Source organism: Capricornis sumatraensis, chromosome 19, assembly GCF_032405125.1.
Source record: "Capricornis sumatraensis isolate serow.1 chromosome 19, serow.2, whole genome shotgun sequence".
Lineage (NCBI taxonomy): Eukaryota > Metazoa > Chordata > Mammalia > Artiodactyla > Bovidae > Capricornis > Capricornis sumatraensis.
The window spans coordinates 27,319,389-27,337,125 of NC_091087.1; the positions used below are offsets into that span (position 1 = coordinate 27,319,389).

The 17,737-nt window shown below is 48.3% G+C and overlaps 1 pseudogene; it reads right to left on the bottom strand.

Moving 5' to 3' along the window:
• Window positions 1-362: 362 nt before the first annotated feature.
• LOC138094933 (large ribosomal subunit protein eL30 pseudogene) overlaps window positions 363-17,737 on the bottom strand; it is a 56,982-nt pseudogene continuing 39,607 nt past the window's right edge.

Below are 17,737 nucleotides of genomic sequence, written 5' to 3' on the forward strand. Positions count from 1 at the left end.
GTTAGCACTTCAGCATATGAATTTGAGGGATGCTTCAGCCTGTAACACGTGTTACATTTCTGTGATTATAAAAGCAATATATGTTCACCATAGAAAATTTCCAGAGGTGAAGAAACTAAGGTAAGAATCTCTGCAAGGGACTTCTCTGGTGGTCCAGTTGAAGCCATTTACCTTAGATTGAGACTGGAACCCATGTGCCGGGACTCAAACCCAGCCAAAACCCAGACTGGAACTTGAACTGAGCCAAAACCCACAGTCTTCAAACTGAGATCACAGACCTGGTTACAGGCTCAGGCTCTTTTTTTTTTTTTTTTTAACAAGCCCTTTCTTGCCAGTTTTATTAAAGAAAAATTGTACGTGATTCACTTTTCACCAGTCTGTTCTGGCATGCTTTTAATGATATCAGAGTCATCTGGATCAATCATAGCCAGAGTGCATACCTCTGTAGTACTTTTCACATCTGTGCCCAATTCAATGTTATTGCCATGGTAGTGATGGACACCAGTTTTGGCCAACATGGAATAATACTCTATTTCAGATTTCCTCAAGGCTGAGCAGTTGTTGGTGAGAATGACTGGTTTCACTTTGCCTTGTCTGATCCTTTTCAGAGTCTGCTTGTACGCCAGCACGTACTTTCCACTTTTCATAACCAGTTGGAGCCTAGAGTTGATTGACTCCAGTGACTTTTTCATCTTCTTGGTGGCCACCACCTCCCTGCCTTGGGTGTGGGGTGCCTCCAACCAAGAGCAGCCACCAAGATGGCCAGGGAGTGAGAAAGGCCAGGCTCAGATTCTTGATGTCTCATAGCAGAAAGAATTCAGTGAGAGACAAAGTGATAGGTAACAAGTGAATTTATTCAGAGAGAGAAACACTCCACAGAGCATGGGCCATCACAGAGGGTGAATACAGTGGCCTCAAAAGGGGTTGTGGTTAGCTTTTATGGGCTGGATAATTTCATAGGCTAATGAGTGGGAGGATTATTCCAACTATTTTGGGGAAAGGGAGGGGATTTCCAGGGGTTGGACTACTGCCTGCTTTTTGGTCTTTGATGGTCAACTTTGGAACCACCATGGCACCTCTGAGTGTGTCATTTAGCTTGCTGACTGAGGATCAAGGTCTGGTCAAAGCTGGCTTGTCTGCCGTCTTGGGCCCATTTGATTCCAATTGGTCTATGTTGTGTCCTTGGGCTATGTCATTCTTTCAGAAATTCTGCCTGGCCCCTTTCCCTCCTATTTCACCATGGCTAACACTCTGCGCTCCCAATGCAGAGAAAAACTAATTCTGACTTCATGTTGGAAGTGTTTCTTTGACTTGCTTTTCGTGGCTGTTGTTGTTATCATCATACATAATGGCCTACCTCAGGAAACCCAGCCCCTCAGCCTGACTGTTGGACTAAAAATGCCTTTGTTGAGCTCAGTCAGCTAGTCAGTTCAGTCGCTCAGTCGTGTCTGACTCTTTGCAACCCCATGAATCGCAGCACGCCAGGCCTCCCTGTCTATCCCCAACTCCCAGAGTTCACCCAAACTCATGTGCATCGAGTTGGTGATGCCATCCAGCCATCTCATCCTCTGTCGTCCCCCTCTCCTCCTGCCCCCAATCCCTGCCAGCATCAGGGTCTTTTCCAATGAGTCAACTCTTCACATGAGGTAGCCAAAGTATTGGAGTTTCAGCCTCAGCATCAGTCCTTCCAATGAACACCCAGGACTGGTCTCCTTTAGGATGGACTGGTTGGATCTCCTTGCAGTCCAAGGGACTCTCAAGAGTCTTTTCCAGCACCACAGTTTAAAAGCATCAATTCTTTGGTGCTCAGCCTTCTTCACAGTCCAACTCTCACATCCATATGTCACGCGAGTGTATGTTCCTTGGTTCTTTGTCTCGTCACAACAAAGATTTGGAGTGACGGACATGAAAGCCCCCTCGGCGTGTCACAGCTCTCAGGTCTTGGATAGACCGTGTTATAGCTCTCAGGTCTCGAATGGACCATGTTATAGCTCTTAGACAAATCAGTGTTACAGCTCAGTGTTACAGCTCTATTTTATTTAGAAGATAGCAGGAAAATCCATCTTCAAGGCGTGAAGGCACATCGATCCAAAGGCATGAGGAGAAGAGCGCCCCAGCGCGCAGGAGAGAGAGAGAGGAAGCTAGCTTTGGCTCCTCTATTTATATGTTTCTCTCTCCCTGGGCCAGTCCTATGTAAATTGGGCCAGCCAGGAGTGTTGTTTGTTTTATCTGAGGTCCTCACTCTGGTCCTCGGACCTTCTTTTGTTCTATTTTCTTGGGCTTTTCCCTTCCTTGTCTCTTAGCCACCACCATTCTGGACTCATTTTCCCTGTTCTGCCTGCCTAACACATACGTGACCACTGGAAAAACCATAGCCTTGACTAGAGGGACCTTTGTTGGCAACGTAATGTCTCTGCTTTCTAATATGCTATCTAGGTTGGTCATAACTTCCCTTCCAAACAGTAAGCATCTTTTAATTTCATGGCTGCAATCACCATCTGCAGTGATTTTGGAGCCCCCAAAATAAAGTCTACCACTGTTTCCACTGTTTCCCCATCTATTTCCCATGAAGTGATGGGACTGGATGCCATGACCTTAGTTTTCTGAATGTTGAGCTTTAAACCAACTTTTTCACTTTCCACTTTCACTTTCATCAAGAGGCTTTTTAGTTCCTTTTCATTTTCTGCCATAAGGGTGGTGTCATCTGCATATCTGAGGTTTTTGATATTTCTCCCGGCAATCTTGATTCCAGCTTGTGCTTCTTCCTGCCCAGCATTTCTCATGATGTACTCTGCATATAAGTTAAACAAACAGGGTGACAATATACCGCTTTGAGGTACTCCTTTTCCTATTTGGAACCAGTCTGTTGTACCAAGTCCAGTTCTAACGGTTGCTTCCAGACCTGCATACAGATTTCTCAATCCGACCGTGCCCACCTGTGACAGGCTGCATGAAAAAAGAGACTAACACACCCTTCCTCAAAGCTGGCCATTCCCGGAGATGTTTTGCAAGACTGATGGCCCTTTTTATTTACTTCCCCATTGCCTCTCCATCTTTATTCTGCCTTTTGATTTTAGTTCCTCTCTCTGGTTCTATAAAAGAATCTTCAACTAGATGGTTATTTTGAAACTTTAGTCTGCCATCTTCATCTGTGGGCTTTCCAAATAAAGCCATATTTGTGGTAACCCAAGAACTAAAGAGCAGATAAAACCAAGGAGGGTCTTAGAATGCAGGAACAGAGAAACCAGACCCTTGTCCTTCCATCCCCCATGTTGTAACTATTAACAGATTTTGGGTCCTCCTGAGCAGTATGACCTGTCTCCCCTCTTACCCTATAGGGAGAAGGTATTTGCCTTACTCTTCCCCCACCCAGTATACATGCCTCATCCAATCAGCAAATGACCCGCAAGACCCCTATCCCGCTCCTTGTACCCTGGGTACAAAAGTGGACTAAGGACCCCTGTTCAATATCAGTTCTCTCTTGAACTGGTCCACTGTTCTAACAGTGTCTCCCGTTCTAATAAACTTTATTTCCCTCTCATTCTGTCTCAAGTCTGGAAATTCTTTTGCAACCCGCGCCCAGACCACGACAACATTCCTTGCCTCAACAGCTCATCATTGACTGAACTTGACTTTAGGTAAAAGGAGAAGTATGTTTTCCTTGCTCCATCTTCCTACTTAGCTGGATTTTCTGAAAGTGAAAGTCTCTCAGTTGTGCCTGACTTTTTGCGACCCCATGGACTCTACAGTCCATGGAATTCTCCAGGCCAGGATACTGAAGTGGGTAGCCTTTCCCTTCTCCAGGGGATCTTCCCAGCCCAGGGATCAAACCCAGGTCTCCTGCATTGCAGGCGGATTCTTTACCAGCTGAGCCACAAGGGAAGCCCAAGAATACTGGAGTGGGTAGCCTATCCCTTCTTCAGGGAATCTTCCTGACCCAGAAATTGAACCCGGGTCTCCTGCATTGCAAGCGGATTCTTTACCAACCGAGCTATCAGGGAACCCAGCTAGATTTCCATTTTCTTAAATGAGCTTATAAGCTTATATTACCTTTTTTTTTAAAAGTTACCTTTTAATTAATTAATTTATTTATTTTTCTGGGCCATGCTGTGCAGCATGTGGGATCTTAGTACCCTGACCAGGGATCAAACCCATGCCGTCTGTACTGGAAGCACAGCACGGTCTTAACCACTGGACCACTGGAGTCTTAACCACTGGACCATTGGAGTCTTAACCACTGGTCCCTGAGCTTATGTTATTTTTTATAATGGAGGAAATAAACAAATGTAATAGAACATTGCCAGGGAGGACAATGGAAAGGAGGTTTTGTTTAGAGCAAAGACATGAAAGGAAGAGCAGGCCTGCATTAGATGCTGGGAGCGGAATCTTGGAAGGTCGGAACCTGTCAGCAATGGGACCTTTGCTTTTCAGACCTAGAGAAGTGTGCAAGCAACTCAGAGAGGAACTAGCTCTTGGCTATCCCCAAGGTGGGTTGGAGAGTTTGTAAATGAACCTCTAGCTCCTTGAAACAAGGTCTGTTGTGCTGCGCGCTGTGCTTAGTTGCTCAGTCATGTCCAACTCTTTGCGACCCCATAGAATGTAACATTGGGGAAGGAAATGGCAACCCACTTCAGTGTTCTTGCCTGGAGAATCCTAGGGATGGGGGAGCCTGGTGGGCTGCCGTCTATGGGGTCTCGCAGAGTCCGACACGACTGAAGTGACGCAGCAGCAGCAGCAGCAGCAGCAGCAGTCTGTAGCCCGCCAGGCATCTCGGGATTCGACCGAGGAATCGACCTGGGGTCTCCTGCATTGCAAGCAGATTCTTTACCAGCTGAGCTACCAGGGAAGCCCCCAAGGTCCTTTGGCCTGGACTAATTATATCCCTTCTATTGAGAAATGGGACGCTGAGTCAGTGCCTGTGGTCTTGGAAATATTCCAACAGAAAATGAGCTGGAGAGTGGGAGAGAGTGGAAAGGCCATTCTTGATTTTGAAAGGAAAGAAAATGGGGACTTCAAACATTGAGCCAGAGGGCTGAACAGTAATGAAGGGGTGATTTGGGAAGGCCCGGAAAAGGAAACGATGATTCCTGGGAGCCAGAATGGGTTCATCATCCCCAGCTCCATAGCACCCTTGGCTTGAAACGCTAAAAGCAGATATCCTGGACTTAGTAGGTCTCCAAACAGACTTCTTATTGTTGTCTGGTAGTGGAGAGAGTGAAGTATAATTCAGTCAGGTGGTAGCAGACTGAATTATCAGAGCCCCCAAGTTAGTGGGTTGATTGATGTCAGTGTCTATGTTGGTGACTTCCCTAACCCTAAGACGCTGTGCTGCCAATGCAGGAGACCCAGGTTCAATCCCTGGTCGGGAAACTAGATCCCACATGCCACAACTAAGATTGCTTGTGCCGCAACGAAGACCTGGTGCAGCCAAATAAATAAATACAAGTATTTTAAAAATAAGACTCAAACTCTCAATGCAAGGGGCACAGGCTCAATCCCTGGTTAGGGAACTAAGATCCCACATGCCACTTGGCACCCCCCATGCCTCCAAAAAAAACTATGTCCGAAAGCTCTGTTCTGTTCAACAATTTTAACCAATTGCTAGGGACTGGAGGTATAGCAGAAAATAAGAAAGATACACCCCTGTCCTCATGGACTTTATAAACTAATGTAATCTATTCATTTATCAAAGAAAGTTTTTGTCTTAAAGGAATACAACTATTTCTTTGACCTCACTGTGAGAAGTGTATGTAGTTCATGTAACTGTGCATTCATGGTTTATAAGACCTACAGGTGGGACAGGTTGCAAACCTCTGCACACAGGTGGAGCCCAGCAGTGCCCTAGGGCAGGATGACAGGGCAGTGGGTCCACGGAGGCGACACACAAGTCGCTCCCCCAGGCGCAGTCCCGAGCTGAGGCCACTGTCTCACTCACTGCAGGAGACCCCGTGCCTGGCTACCGAGCAGCCATTTCTCACCCCCTTGGTTTCTGAAAATGCCGCAAGCCTCTCGCCTCTGGCTTTCACCTCTCTTCCCTGCATCCATATGCCTCAGGGAATGTTGCCCCCAGCCCATGAGTGATGAGTGACCCCATCAGCCTAAGGGAAATCCTATGCCCCTTGAGATGGTTGGTTCGGGACCATTGCGACCAATATCCTGAGGAAAAGTCCAGGGAATGAGGAAGGGTGAACTTCTGGGAAGTGTTTTCTGCTAAGAGAAAGCCACAATGCGCTGCTTAGAGATGTTTTCATCAGAGGTAACAGAACATACCTCCCTCCACCTACATGCCAACAATGTAGTTTAGGAGTGAAGATACTCAGTGAGCTATATACAAAGTCTGGAGGTAGGTGGTTCCTGGCATTGGTTTGGCGGTTCTAGTAATACTAGGATCAACATTCCTGTGACTGTCTCTGTCTTTGTTAATGGTGTCAAGAAGGCTGCCACTCCAGCCATTCTGTCCGTATTAAGACAGGAAGAAAGGGGCTACGCCCATGACACCTGTGTTTCGTAGTTTCCTTTGGGCTGCGCTGGGTCTTCGTTGCTTTCTCTAGTTGCGGAGAGCGGGGGCTCCCCTCCAGTTGGCCGAGAACAGACTTCTCACTGCAGGGGCTTCTCTTGTGGAGCACAGGCCCTAGGCACACGGGGTTCAGTAGTTTTGGCTCAAGGGCTCTAGAGCCTGGGCTCTGTAGTTGTAGCTCATGGGCTTAATCCCTCCATGGCATGCAGGGTCTTCAAATCCATGTCCCCCTGCATTGGCAGGTGATTCATAAGCACTGGACCAGCAGCGAAGCCCGACACCTGTGCTTTTTCTAACCACATCTTTCCCCAAAAGTCCCTGACATGTTCCCACCTTCATCTCATTGGGCAGAACTGTGTCTCATGGCCACTCCTCACTGCAAAGCAAACTAGGCAAGTCAATTTCTTCTTATCCAAAGGAAAAACAGGATGGGACTTCCCTGGCAGTCCAGTGGTTAGGACTCGGAGCTTCCACTGCAGAGGACCCAGTTTCCAGCCCTGGTCAGGGAACTAAGATCCTGCAAACCGCATGGTGCAGCCGGAAAAAAAAAATAATGACAACAAAAAAGAAAGAGAAAAGGGAAAAGACGGTTGGGAAGTAGAACTGGGTTAGGTACAAACAGAAAGTGACACTCCTGATTTCTGAGCATCTCAAGGTCAGGAAGCCGCTGCTGCCCTCTTGGTTCCACCCTGAGCAGGAAGCAAGCACTGAAAAAGCCAGAGCAGAGAGATGGAAAAAAACCTGCATCCAAGGTCAACAACCTGAATGGAAAATGAGCAAGGGAGGTGAAGAAGACAAAGGTCACAGAAAAGAAAAAACAAGTAGCCCTTAAGTATATGAAAAAATGCTCAATTCGCTCATCGTAAGAGCAATTAAAATTGAAATGACACTGTTACAGCACTTATCCCCTATCAGATTGGCAGAATTCCAAATGTTTGACAATCCATTCTGTTGGTAAGGCTGTGAGCAAGCAGGTGTTTCCAGGCATGAAGGGCAGACTGGCACAATCTCCAAAGTCAGGGAAGGAGTAAACAAAGAAGCACATGCATTTCGGTCTTGACGTCCTCACTGAGAGGCTGTATCAGCTTACCTGGAGACCACCCTCCTGTGGGACTTCCTATTAAGTGACACAATAAACGTCCTCACCGATTCAACCGGCTCGAGTAGGGTGTCTGTTACCGAGAACCAAAAATACCCCGAATCATGCCCTGCCCCCCACCCTGAGGCCAGGAGCAAAGTCGGGTCTGTCCAGAAGCCAGATCACAGAATCTGACTGGGTCATCCAGGGGCTAGCCCGATCCAGACAGGTACAGGTCCAAATGCTGAGATCATCGCTGACAGCAAAATCTCTCCCAGAGAATGAACTGTGAGCTGTTTCAAAAGCAGTGGGTGGGCAACTGCCTAGGGTAATAGGCAGTCCTTCTGGTCGTGAGCAGGGGCTGCCTCCCGAGTGGTTAAGAAGCCTGGTGGAATCCACATGTAGAGATGATCCTAAAGAGTTGGAACTCGGGGTGGTAAGATGACTGCCTTGGGCTTTCTTCATATTGTTTACTTATTTACTTAGCTGTGCCGTCTTGGTTGCGGCGTGCAGGGCCTTTTAGTTGCAGCTGGCCAACTCTTCAGTTGTATGGATCTCATTCCTTGAGTAGGGGTCGGACCCAGGCCCCTACACTGGGAGCACGGAGTCTTTCTTAGCCACTAGACCACGAGGCTTTCTTGGCCTGATGTCTTCAGCTATTTGGTTCATCTGACTGTCTTCTTCTTCCTTTTTTGTTTTTTTGCTGTGCTGGCTCTTTGTTGCTGCGAGGGCTGTTCTCTAGCTGTAGGGAGTGAGGGCTACTCTCTAGCTGCAGTGCATAGATTTCTCTTTGCGGCGGCTTCTCTTGTTTCGGATCACAGGCTCTAGGGCACACAAGTTTCAGTAGTTGCTGCTGCTGGGCCCTAGATCAGTAGTTGGGGCACACAGGCTTAGTTGTCCTGTAACAGGTTGGATCTTAGTCCCCCAACCAGTGATCAAACCCATGTCCACTGTGTTGGAAGGCAGATTCTTAACCACTACCGAAGTCCATGTTGGCCTCCTTAACGTCTATCCAAGCCCAGACAGCCTCAGTCTGTGGGCCTGGCATTCTTCCAGACTCCTCTCAGACTGTATTTCCAGCAAGTGCCCTGCCTTCAGCCTCCCACTCACTCTGATTACTGCTCTCAGCCCTCATACGTTTAGTTTATGCCCGGCTGTTAATTTCTGACTGTTTGCAAGTTGTGTCATGTGTGTGTATTTTGTCTAAGGTAGACAGGCCCCTGAGATCAGGAGCTGTCTTCTAGTTTTTCTTTTTTTAATCTCCATTCTCCTCCCTGACAAACACTACCAGCAATAACAATGAGCATCTAATACACAGTATTACGTATCATAGACAAAAACGCTTGTAAAGATGCTCAGAGGTTTGCCCCCATTGCAAACAAACACTATGTAGGTGAAAAACGGAGTTTTCAAAGCTGAGGAATGTGGGGGAGAGGAGCTCTTTACTATCCATCTGGGCTGACAGGGCTGTTAAGAATCACAGAAGTGGGAGGTATGTTCCATAAGAACATGGAACACGGGAAGACCGCATGGAACTGGAAAGCACCTAAAACAGCAATCTTCGGATATCACATCTTCCTGCCTTAGCAGATAAATGTAAAAGAAATTATAGTCAGAAAAATTTACTTTGGCGTTGGAAATTCTAAAATAGTTTTTTCCAAGAGTCTGCTTTATTTTTTCCCCAAAGTCTTTACCATGAGTTTCCTTGAGATATCCACTTAAGTGATTCGTGTTCTCAGCTTTTCAAAATTGTTATTTCCTTTTTAAAAGCTCCCCTGGACTTCCCTGGTGGCCTAGCGGTTAGAACTCTGAGCTTCCAATGCTGGGGATATGGGTTTGATCCCTGGGCAGGGAAGCTCTGAATGTCATGTGACTGGGCCAAAAACCAAAAATAAAAGTTCCCAGGTGGCACTCAGTTCAGTTCAGTTCAGTCGCTCAGCCGTGTCTGACTCTTTGCGACCCCATGAATCGCAGCATGCCAGGCCTCCCTGTCCATCACCATCTCCTGGAGTTCACTCAGACTCACGTCCATCGAGTCCATGATGCCATCCAGCCATCTCATCCTGGGTCGTCCCCTTCTCCTCCTGCCCCCAATCCCTCCCAGCATCAGGGTCTTTTCCAATGAGTCAACTCTTCGCATGAGGTGGCCAAAGTACTGGAGCTTCAGCTTTAGCATCATTCCTTCCAAAGAAATCCCAGGGTTGATCTCCTTCAGAATGGACTGGTTGGATCTCCTTGCAGTCCAAGGGACTCTCAAGAGTCTTCTCCAATACCACAGTTCAAAAGTATCAATTCTTCGACGCTCAGCCTTCTTCACAGTCCAATTCTCACACCCATACATGATCACAGGAAAAACCATAGCCTTGACTAGACGGACCTTAGTTGGCAAAGTAATGTCTCTGCTTTTGAATATACTATCTAGGTTGGTCATAACTTTTCTTCCAAGGAGTAAGCGTCTTTTAATTTCATGGCTGTAGTCGCCATCTGCAGTGATTTTGGAGCCCCCAAAAATAAAGTCTGACACTGTTTCCCCATCTATTTGCCATGAAGTGATGGGACCAGATGCCATGATCTTCGTTTTCTGAATGTTGAGCTTCAAGCCAACTTTTTCGCTCTCCTCTTTCACTTTCATCAAGAGGCTTTTTAGCTCCTCTTCACTTTGGCACTAGTGGTAAAGAACCCGTCTGCTAGGTAGGACCACTTAAGAGATATGAGTTTGATCCCTGGGTTGGGAAGATTCCTGGAGAAGGAAATGGCAACGTACTCCAGTATCCTTGCCTGGAAAATTCTATAAACAGAGAAACCTGGCGGGTTACAGTCCACTGGGTCGCAGCAGCTGGTCACAACTGAGCTCACACACACACCAAATTACCGGTGCAAATTTTCATAGCTGGGAAGACCTGACTGTGTGGATCACAACAAACTGGAAAATTCTTCAAGAGACGGGAATACCAGACCACCTGTCCTGCCTCCTGAGAAATCTGTATGCAGGTCAAGAAGTAACAGTTAGAACTGTACATGGAACAACAGACTGATTCCAAGTCGGGACAGGAGTACGTCACAGCTACATATTGTCACTTTGCTTATTTAACTTATATGCAGAGTACATCATGCGAAATGTCAGGCTGGATGAAGCACAAGCTAGAATCAAGACTGCTGGGAGAAATATCAAAACCTCAGATATGCAGATGACACCACCCTTATGGCAGAAAGCGAAGAGAAACTAAAGAGGCTCTTGAAAGTGAAAGAGGAGAGTGAAAAAGCTGACTTAAAACTCAACATTCAGAAAACTAAGATCATGGCATCTGGTCATCACTTCATGGCAAATAGATGGAAAAACAATGGAAACAGTGACAGACTATTTTCTTGAGATCCAAAATCACTGCAGATGGTGACTGCAGCCATGAAATTAAAAGACGCTTGCTCCTTGGAAGAAACCTAGACAGCATATTAAAAAGCAGAGACATTCTTTTGCCGACTAAGGTCCATCTAGTCAAAGCTATGGTTTTTCCAGTAGTCATGTATGGATGTGAGAGTTGGACTATAAAGAAAGCTGAGTGCTGAAGAGTGGATGCTTTCGAACTGCGGGTTTGGAGAAGACTCTTGAGAGTCTCTTGGACTGTAAGGAGACCCAACCAGTCCATTCTAAAGGAGATCAGTCCTGGGTGTTCATTGGAAGGACTGATGCTGAAGCTGAAACTCCAATACTTTGGCCACCTGATGAAAAGATCTGACTCATTGGAAAAAGACTCTGATGCTGGGAAAGATTGAAGGCAAGAAGAGAAGGGGACAACAGAGGATGAGATGGCTGGATGGCATCACCGACTCGATGGACACGAGTTTGAATAAGCCCCGGGAGATGGTGATGGACAGGGAGGCCTGGCGTGCTGCAGTCCAACACAACTGGGCAACTGAACTGAACTGAACTGAACTGGGAAGACCAAGGTGCTGGGTGGTTCCTGGCCACAAGGGGGCGTAGTCTCCCTAGTTCTGGGCAAAGGAGCGGCCTCTGATGCCCCCACGGTGCCCAGGCTCGGCCTCTGTAGGCAGCCCAGGTGCAGCGGTTTGACGAACAGCAGACCGCTCCTCTCTGGGCAGCTCCCACAGTGGGCACGTCTGGGGTGCAGAAGGCCAGGAGCGGTCAGGCTGGGAGGAGGTCCTGTTCAAATTACAGACTGTGCAGGAGTGCTGTGTTGGCAGCTTCGCCCAGGAGCCAGGAGGGCGGTGGTGTCTGGGGCATGACCTTGGGTGGCTGGGGTGCTGGTTAGGGTGTTGGGCAGAGCCTGGCTGGTGACGCTGAGAGCGTGTGGGTGTGGCAGCCACAACAGAGATGGGGGCCCCAAGGGCTCTGTGGGATCCACTGTGCTGCCCTGCCAGCTCTGCCCAGCCCAGCCGGAACCGGGACTGTGTGCTGTGGTCCGGGCAGAGACCACGGCTTTCATTGAGGTCCTCTACAGGCTGGCATTGCCTTCTCTAAAAGTAGCTCTTCTGCAGTCAAGCTGAATAGCTGCTCTTTCTCCACACGACTTGCACTTTGCTTCACTCACGTATTCATTCTCTTACTCATACCAGGCCATCAACCTGTACTGAGTGTGACCTATAGCCAGGCACCATGGAAATATAAGACAGCGGGCCCTCACGGACACGTACTTTGTGCCACCATATCTTTTTTTTTTTTTTCATTCTTTTTAAAAAAAACTTATTTGGTGGCACCAGGTCTTCGTTGCATCATGCGGGGTCTTTTAGTTACGGCATGGGGGACCTAGCTCCCTGACCAAGGGTCGAAGCTGGGCCCCCTGCATTGGGAGCTCAGAGTTTTAGCCGCTGGACCACCAGGCAAGTCCTATGTCTCCATATTCCATATTTTTATTCACGCTTTTCTCCCCATCACCCTCAGTCTGACCGGGTTTTACCGTCTCTTGGAGACTTCCTCAAACCTCACCAGCTCCAGGAAGTCCCTTCTGATTACTCCAAAGGGAGGAAAAGTACCTGGTTTGTCCCATTCACTGTTACCTCCTGAATGCCTAATACCAGCCCTGGTGTAAGGAGGGGCTCAGTAAGTGTTTGTTGATTTTAATGAATCAGGTGATCTTGTCTGTCTCAGATTTCACAGTCCAGATTGCCTAAAACTTTCACTTGGCAAGTCATCAGGTCCTGCCTGTGACGTCTCTCCCACTCAACTGCTGTGTTTATTACCACCCGATGCTTGGTGGCTGGGTTAAGCAGGTCTCTTAACTAACAAGGGATGGGAAGGAATTTATTGGCTCATTTAAACACATACTAGGAGATGGGCAGGAAGGGTTGAGCCTGCCTTACGAGATGACCTGGCTTCCCTGAGAGCTCAGTTGGTAAAGAGTCCGCCTGCAGTGCAGGAGACCCCAGTTTTATTCCTGGGTCAGGAAGATTCCCTGGAGAAGGGAAAGGCTACCCCACTCCAGTATTCTGGCCTGGAGAACTCCATGGACTGTATAGTCCATGGGGTCACAAAGAGTCAGACATAACTGAGTGACTTTCATTTTCACTTTCTTAGGAGACAACAGCAATCTGGGACTATATCAGGATACCCTGCTATTCAAGATGGCTTTTCTCTTTGATATCTTCATCCCTTGCTTTTGCAAACAGGCTTTCTCCATCCAGAAGATGGCTGTCAGTGGTCCCAACTTACATCCTTCAAGCTCACCAAATCCAAGAAGAATAGGATTTTCCTCTCCAGCTCCAATTTTGAAATTCTGGTAAAAACTCTGCTAGCCTTTTTTTTTTTTAATTCCTTACCTTTCTCTTGGACCAGTCACTGTAACCAGGGGCGGTGATGTAGGCTGATTGGCAGCCCTTACATGATTGGCTGAGTTGGACTAGAAAAAGGGCAGTTGATCCCCCAAAAGCTGATTGAGAAAAACAGATGTGGCCTTTGGGAAGAGCTGAGGCCGCCACCCTGACGGGTATCCACAACAGTGGTGGCAGTGTGTTCTCATGTATCAATATAGTCCCTGATACTGGGGAAACATCCATGCACACAATGCCTTTGCTGATAACACAAGCTTCATCAGTGTTGGCTCATTTACAGGGAAAGGAGTGTAGTGTCTTGTTTTGTTTGGGCTGAAATCCCCGGTGGATCTTCCCTGCGCTTTGCGTGGGCTGTCTGTCCTGTCGCGGCTGCTGTGGGTGGGTCGTCGGTCTCAGAGTGTGAAGCTGGAGAGAATCCTGGAACCCGTGGTATGACTGGAGCTGTCCCTTCTGGTTTTCCTTCTGAGAAAATCTTCCAAGCTGAGCAGTGTGAGTAATATTGGCTTTTTGTCTCAAAAAGGAGAATGGCACTAAGATTGGTTTTTCTATTTGTGTTTCTTTGTTTTGGTAGAAAGCAGAGATAGCAATTTTGTAAAATGGAGTCTTGCTAGGATGGTCTCAGGAATGGGGCCTTTTGAAAAGATGTTGTTCAGTTGCTAAGTGAGCGACTCTTTGCCACCCCACGAACTGCAGCACGCCAGGCTTTCCTGCTCTTTACCATCTCCCACATTCATGTCCTTTGAGTTGGTGAGGCCATCCAGCCATCTCATCCTCTGTCGCCTCCTTTCAAAAGATGAGGCACTCCTATCAGAAGAGCATGAGGCTTTCAATAGCCCTATTGGGTAATGTTATTGTACCTATTATTTTGATGAGGAAACTGAGGTCCAGTGACGGTAGCATGATCACAGAGCTCTAGGAGGTGGGGAGCAAAACCTGTCTGGATGGGGAGCCATGTGCCAGAGGCTTTGTATATCTCATATCATTTAATCTGCACCACAGTCCTCTGAGACCAGAACAAGATGACAAGCTTGGAAAATTTTAAATGCCTTGCTGAGGGTCAGTAGGGCTGGGATTCATTAATTTAAAAGCCCATATTGTTTTCTCTTCCTTATACTGCGTGACCTGGCCCTGGTCACTTTATCTCCGTGTGCTTCCATTTCGTAATCTGTAGTACGTGAATAATTAGTAGAGACCTCCTGGGTTTGTTGGAGGGTTAGATGAATTGCCTCTTACACGTAGAGGACCTATTGTTATTGTTGTTATTATTATGTCACAAGACCTCCCTCCGGGTCACAAGTCAGGCCACTCCCTTTTGCAGAAAAACCAGATTCCGTGGGAACCCCTTCCTGGCCCAGGTGCTCCCGAGGCCCGGCTGCAGGTGCCTGGGAAAGTTTGCAACGGGCAGCCAGGGAACAAAGGCTCCAGGTGCCGGGTGACGCTTTGTCTGGCGGCAGGCGTGTTTCCTGCTTGATCAGGTTGCTCTTGGCTGGCCCAGCTCCTGGAGCTGACCGCCCCACCTCACCCCCCTATTCCTGCCAGCTGAAGGCTGAGCGCTGGGCCTGGTGATGCAGGACAGGGCCCAGCTGGACAAGGCCCTTCCTTTCTGGAGCCCAGCCCAGAGATCTCACTGCCTGAAGCAGGAGACTTGGGCCACTGGGCCCATCTTCTGGCTCTCTTCCCATCCTCCATCTATGGAGTGGCCCCGTGGGGCGGAGAGAGGCTGGGCCTGGGGGGCAGGATCTGAGACCTAGGGATGAATGCCAGCCTGAGAAGGAAATAGTGGGTCCCCCTAGGCAAGTGACTTCCTCTCTACCTCTCAGTTTCCCTAGTAGGAACTAGGGACCCCGTGGACTGTTCAGGAGGTTGGGGTGGTTCCTGGATAAAGCCCTTGAAGGCCCTAAACATTCCTTGAGGTCCCCAACATGGCCTATGAGAGACAGAACTTCCAACTGTTTGGAGGCTGATCTTAGTACAACACAAAATGAGATCCTGTGTCATTCCCCTCTCCAGAAAACACGCTGCAAGCCCTGGCTTGTGGCCGTGCCCGCCCTACCCCACTGCAGCTCCGAGCCATCAGCTTCTCCAGGTTCTGTGAACAGGAGTCTCTCTCTGCTTCGGAACTTCTGCACGGCTGTCCCTTTGCGCTGGACACTTTGTGCTCTGGGTCTTCTCGGGGTTGTCCTTGTCGCTTGGATCCTAGTTCTCAGGTGTCGCCTCCTCAGGGAAGCCCTCTTTGGTCACCCCCTAACCTAGCCCCTGTCTCATCCCTCCCTAACAGCCTCATCCTGCTTCATTCACTCGAAACACTCCCCTCTCTCTGAAGCGCTTCGCTCAGTTGTGCCTGACTTCTTTGTGGCCCCATGGATGTAGCCCTGTCTCTGAAGCTCTTCGCTCAGTTGTGCCTGACTTCTTTGCGGCCCCGTGGATGTAGCCCTGTCTCTGAAGCTCTTCGCTCAGTTGTGCCTGACTTCTTTGCAGCCCCATGGACGTAGCCTGAAGCTCTTCGCTCAGTTGTGCCTGACTTCTTTGCGGCCCCGTGGACGTAGCCCTGTCTCTGAAGCTCTTCGCTCAGTTGTGGCTGACTTCTTTGCGGCCCCGTGGACGTAGCCGCCAGGCTTTTCTGTCCTTGCTTCTAATTTGCCTCCCTTTGTGTTGTCTGCCTCTCCGCGGGAATATAAGCTCCAAGAGGGAAGGGTCTTGTCTTTATATCTTTTTGCTGCCTCCCCTGCTCTAGAACAGTCCCTGGTGCTCAGGGACTCTCTCTAGATACCCGCTCTGTAAAACTCACTTTAAAAAATATATTTATTTATTTGGCTGTCCTGGGTCTTGGTTGCAGCATGCAGGATCTTTAGTTGCAGCAAGTGGGATCTTGTTCCCTGACCAAGGATCAAACTCAGGCCCCCTGCACTGGGAGGGTGGACTCTTAGCCACTGGACCACCAGGGAAATCCTATAACAGACTCACTTAAAATTTATTAGTATTATTACTTATTTGGCTGCTCAAGGGATATTTTAATTGTAGCATATGGGATCTAGTTCCTGGACCAGGGACAGAATCCAGGACCCCTGCATTGAGAGCACAGTGGCTTAGCCACTGGGCCACCAGGGAGGTCCCAAGACCCACTTTTGAATGAAGGTCTCGGTGTCCCTCATGCCTCTGCAGTCTGGGCAGTGGACCGGAGCTGTAGTGAGGGAGCTCTGCAGGTATGAAGTTGCTTTGGATTTCCAAAACACTTTCATACGCAGTGCCTCATCTAAACCACGTCACAGCTACCTGTAAGACAGGTCGGGCAAGATCAGAAGCCCCGTTTTATAGATGAGAAAATTGAGGTGCCCAGAGGCTTAAGGAACATGCCTAAGGTCATATGCGTCATAGGTGCCAAACCAGGACTAGAGACTTCAGAAACTCTTTTCAGGACTCCAGACCAAATGTGAGAATGTCTTAAAAGAGAAAAATCCACATTCCAAACCTATTTTTCCCTTAGGTTGTCTTACAGATAAGCACATACTCAGAATTACTGTATGAGGGGGTAGTACTCTGATCTCCAACATTCTTTTTCTCATTTTATTTTTTTAAAAATTCTTTATTAATTGAAGTATGCTGCTGCTGCTGCTGCTAAGTCACTTCAGTCGTGTCCGACTCTGTGCGACCCCATAGACGGCAGCCCACCAGGCTCCCCCGTCCCTGGGATTTTCCAGGCAAGAACACTGGAGTGAGTTGCCATTTCCTTCTCCAGTGCATGAAAATGAAAAGTGAAAGTGAAGTCGCTCAGTCGTGTCCGACTCTTCACAACCCCATGGACTGCAGCCTACCAGGCTCCTCCGTCCATGGGATTTTCCAGGCAACAGTACCGGAACGGGGTGCCATCACCTTCTCCAATTGAAGTATAGCTGATTCTAAGTTCTTCTTGAGCTCTGTGATCTATATGTAACCCTTGAGTCACATCCACGGAAATTCTAAATTATGCCCTCTTTCTTGGCTGAGAAACCCCAGTTTCTTCCCTACCATGGAATTATAGCAGTGCCTGTAAATAGTACAGGCTTCCCAGGTGGTGCTAATGGTAAAGAATCTACCTGCTACTGCAGGAGACATGAGAGACTGGGGTTGGGAAGATCCCCTGGAGGAAGGCATGGCAACCCACTCCAGTATTCTTGCCTGGAGAACCCATGGACAGAGGAGCCTGCCGAGCTACAGTCCATGGGGGTCTCAGAGTCAGCATGGCTGGAGCAACTTAGCACAACGAGGTCTTGATAGGCATGTGACCATTGTTGTCAGTCAAATCATTCTGGGAATGGAATGCGGGTAGAACCTGCGTCAGCCACTCAGACCCTCCACTGGGGGGGCCATTCAAAATTACG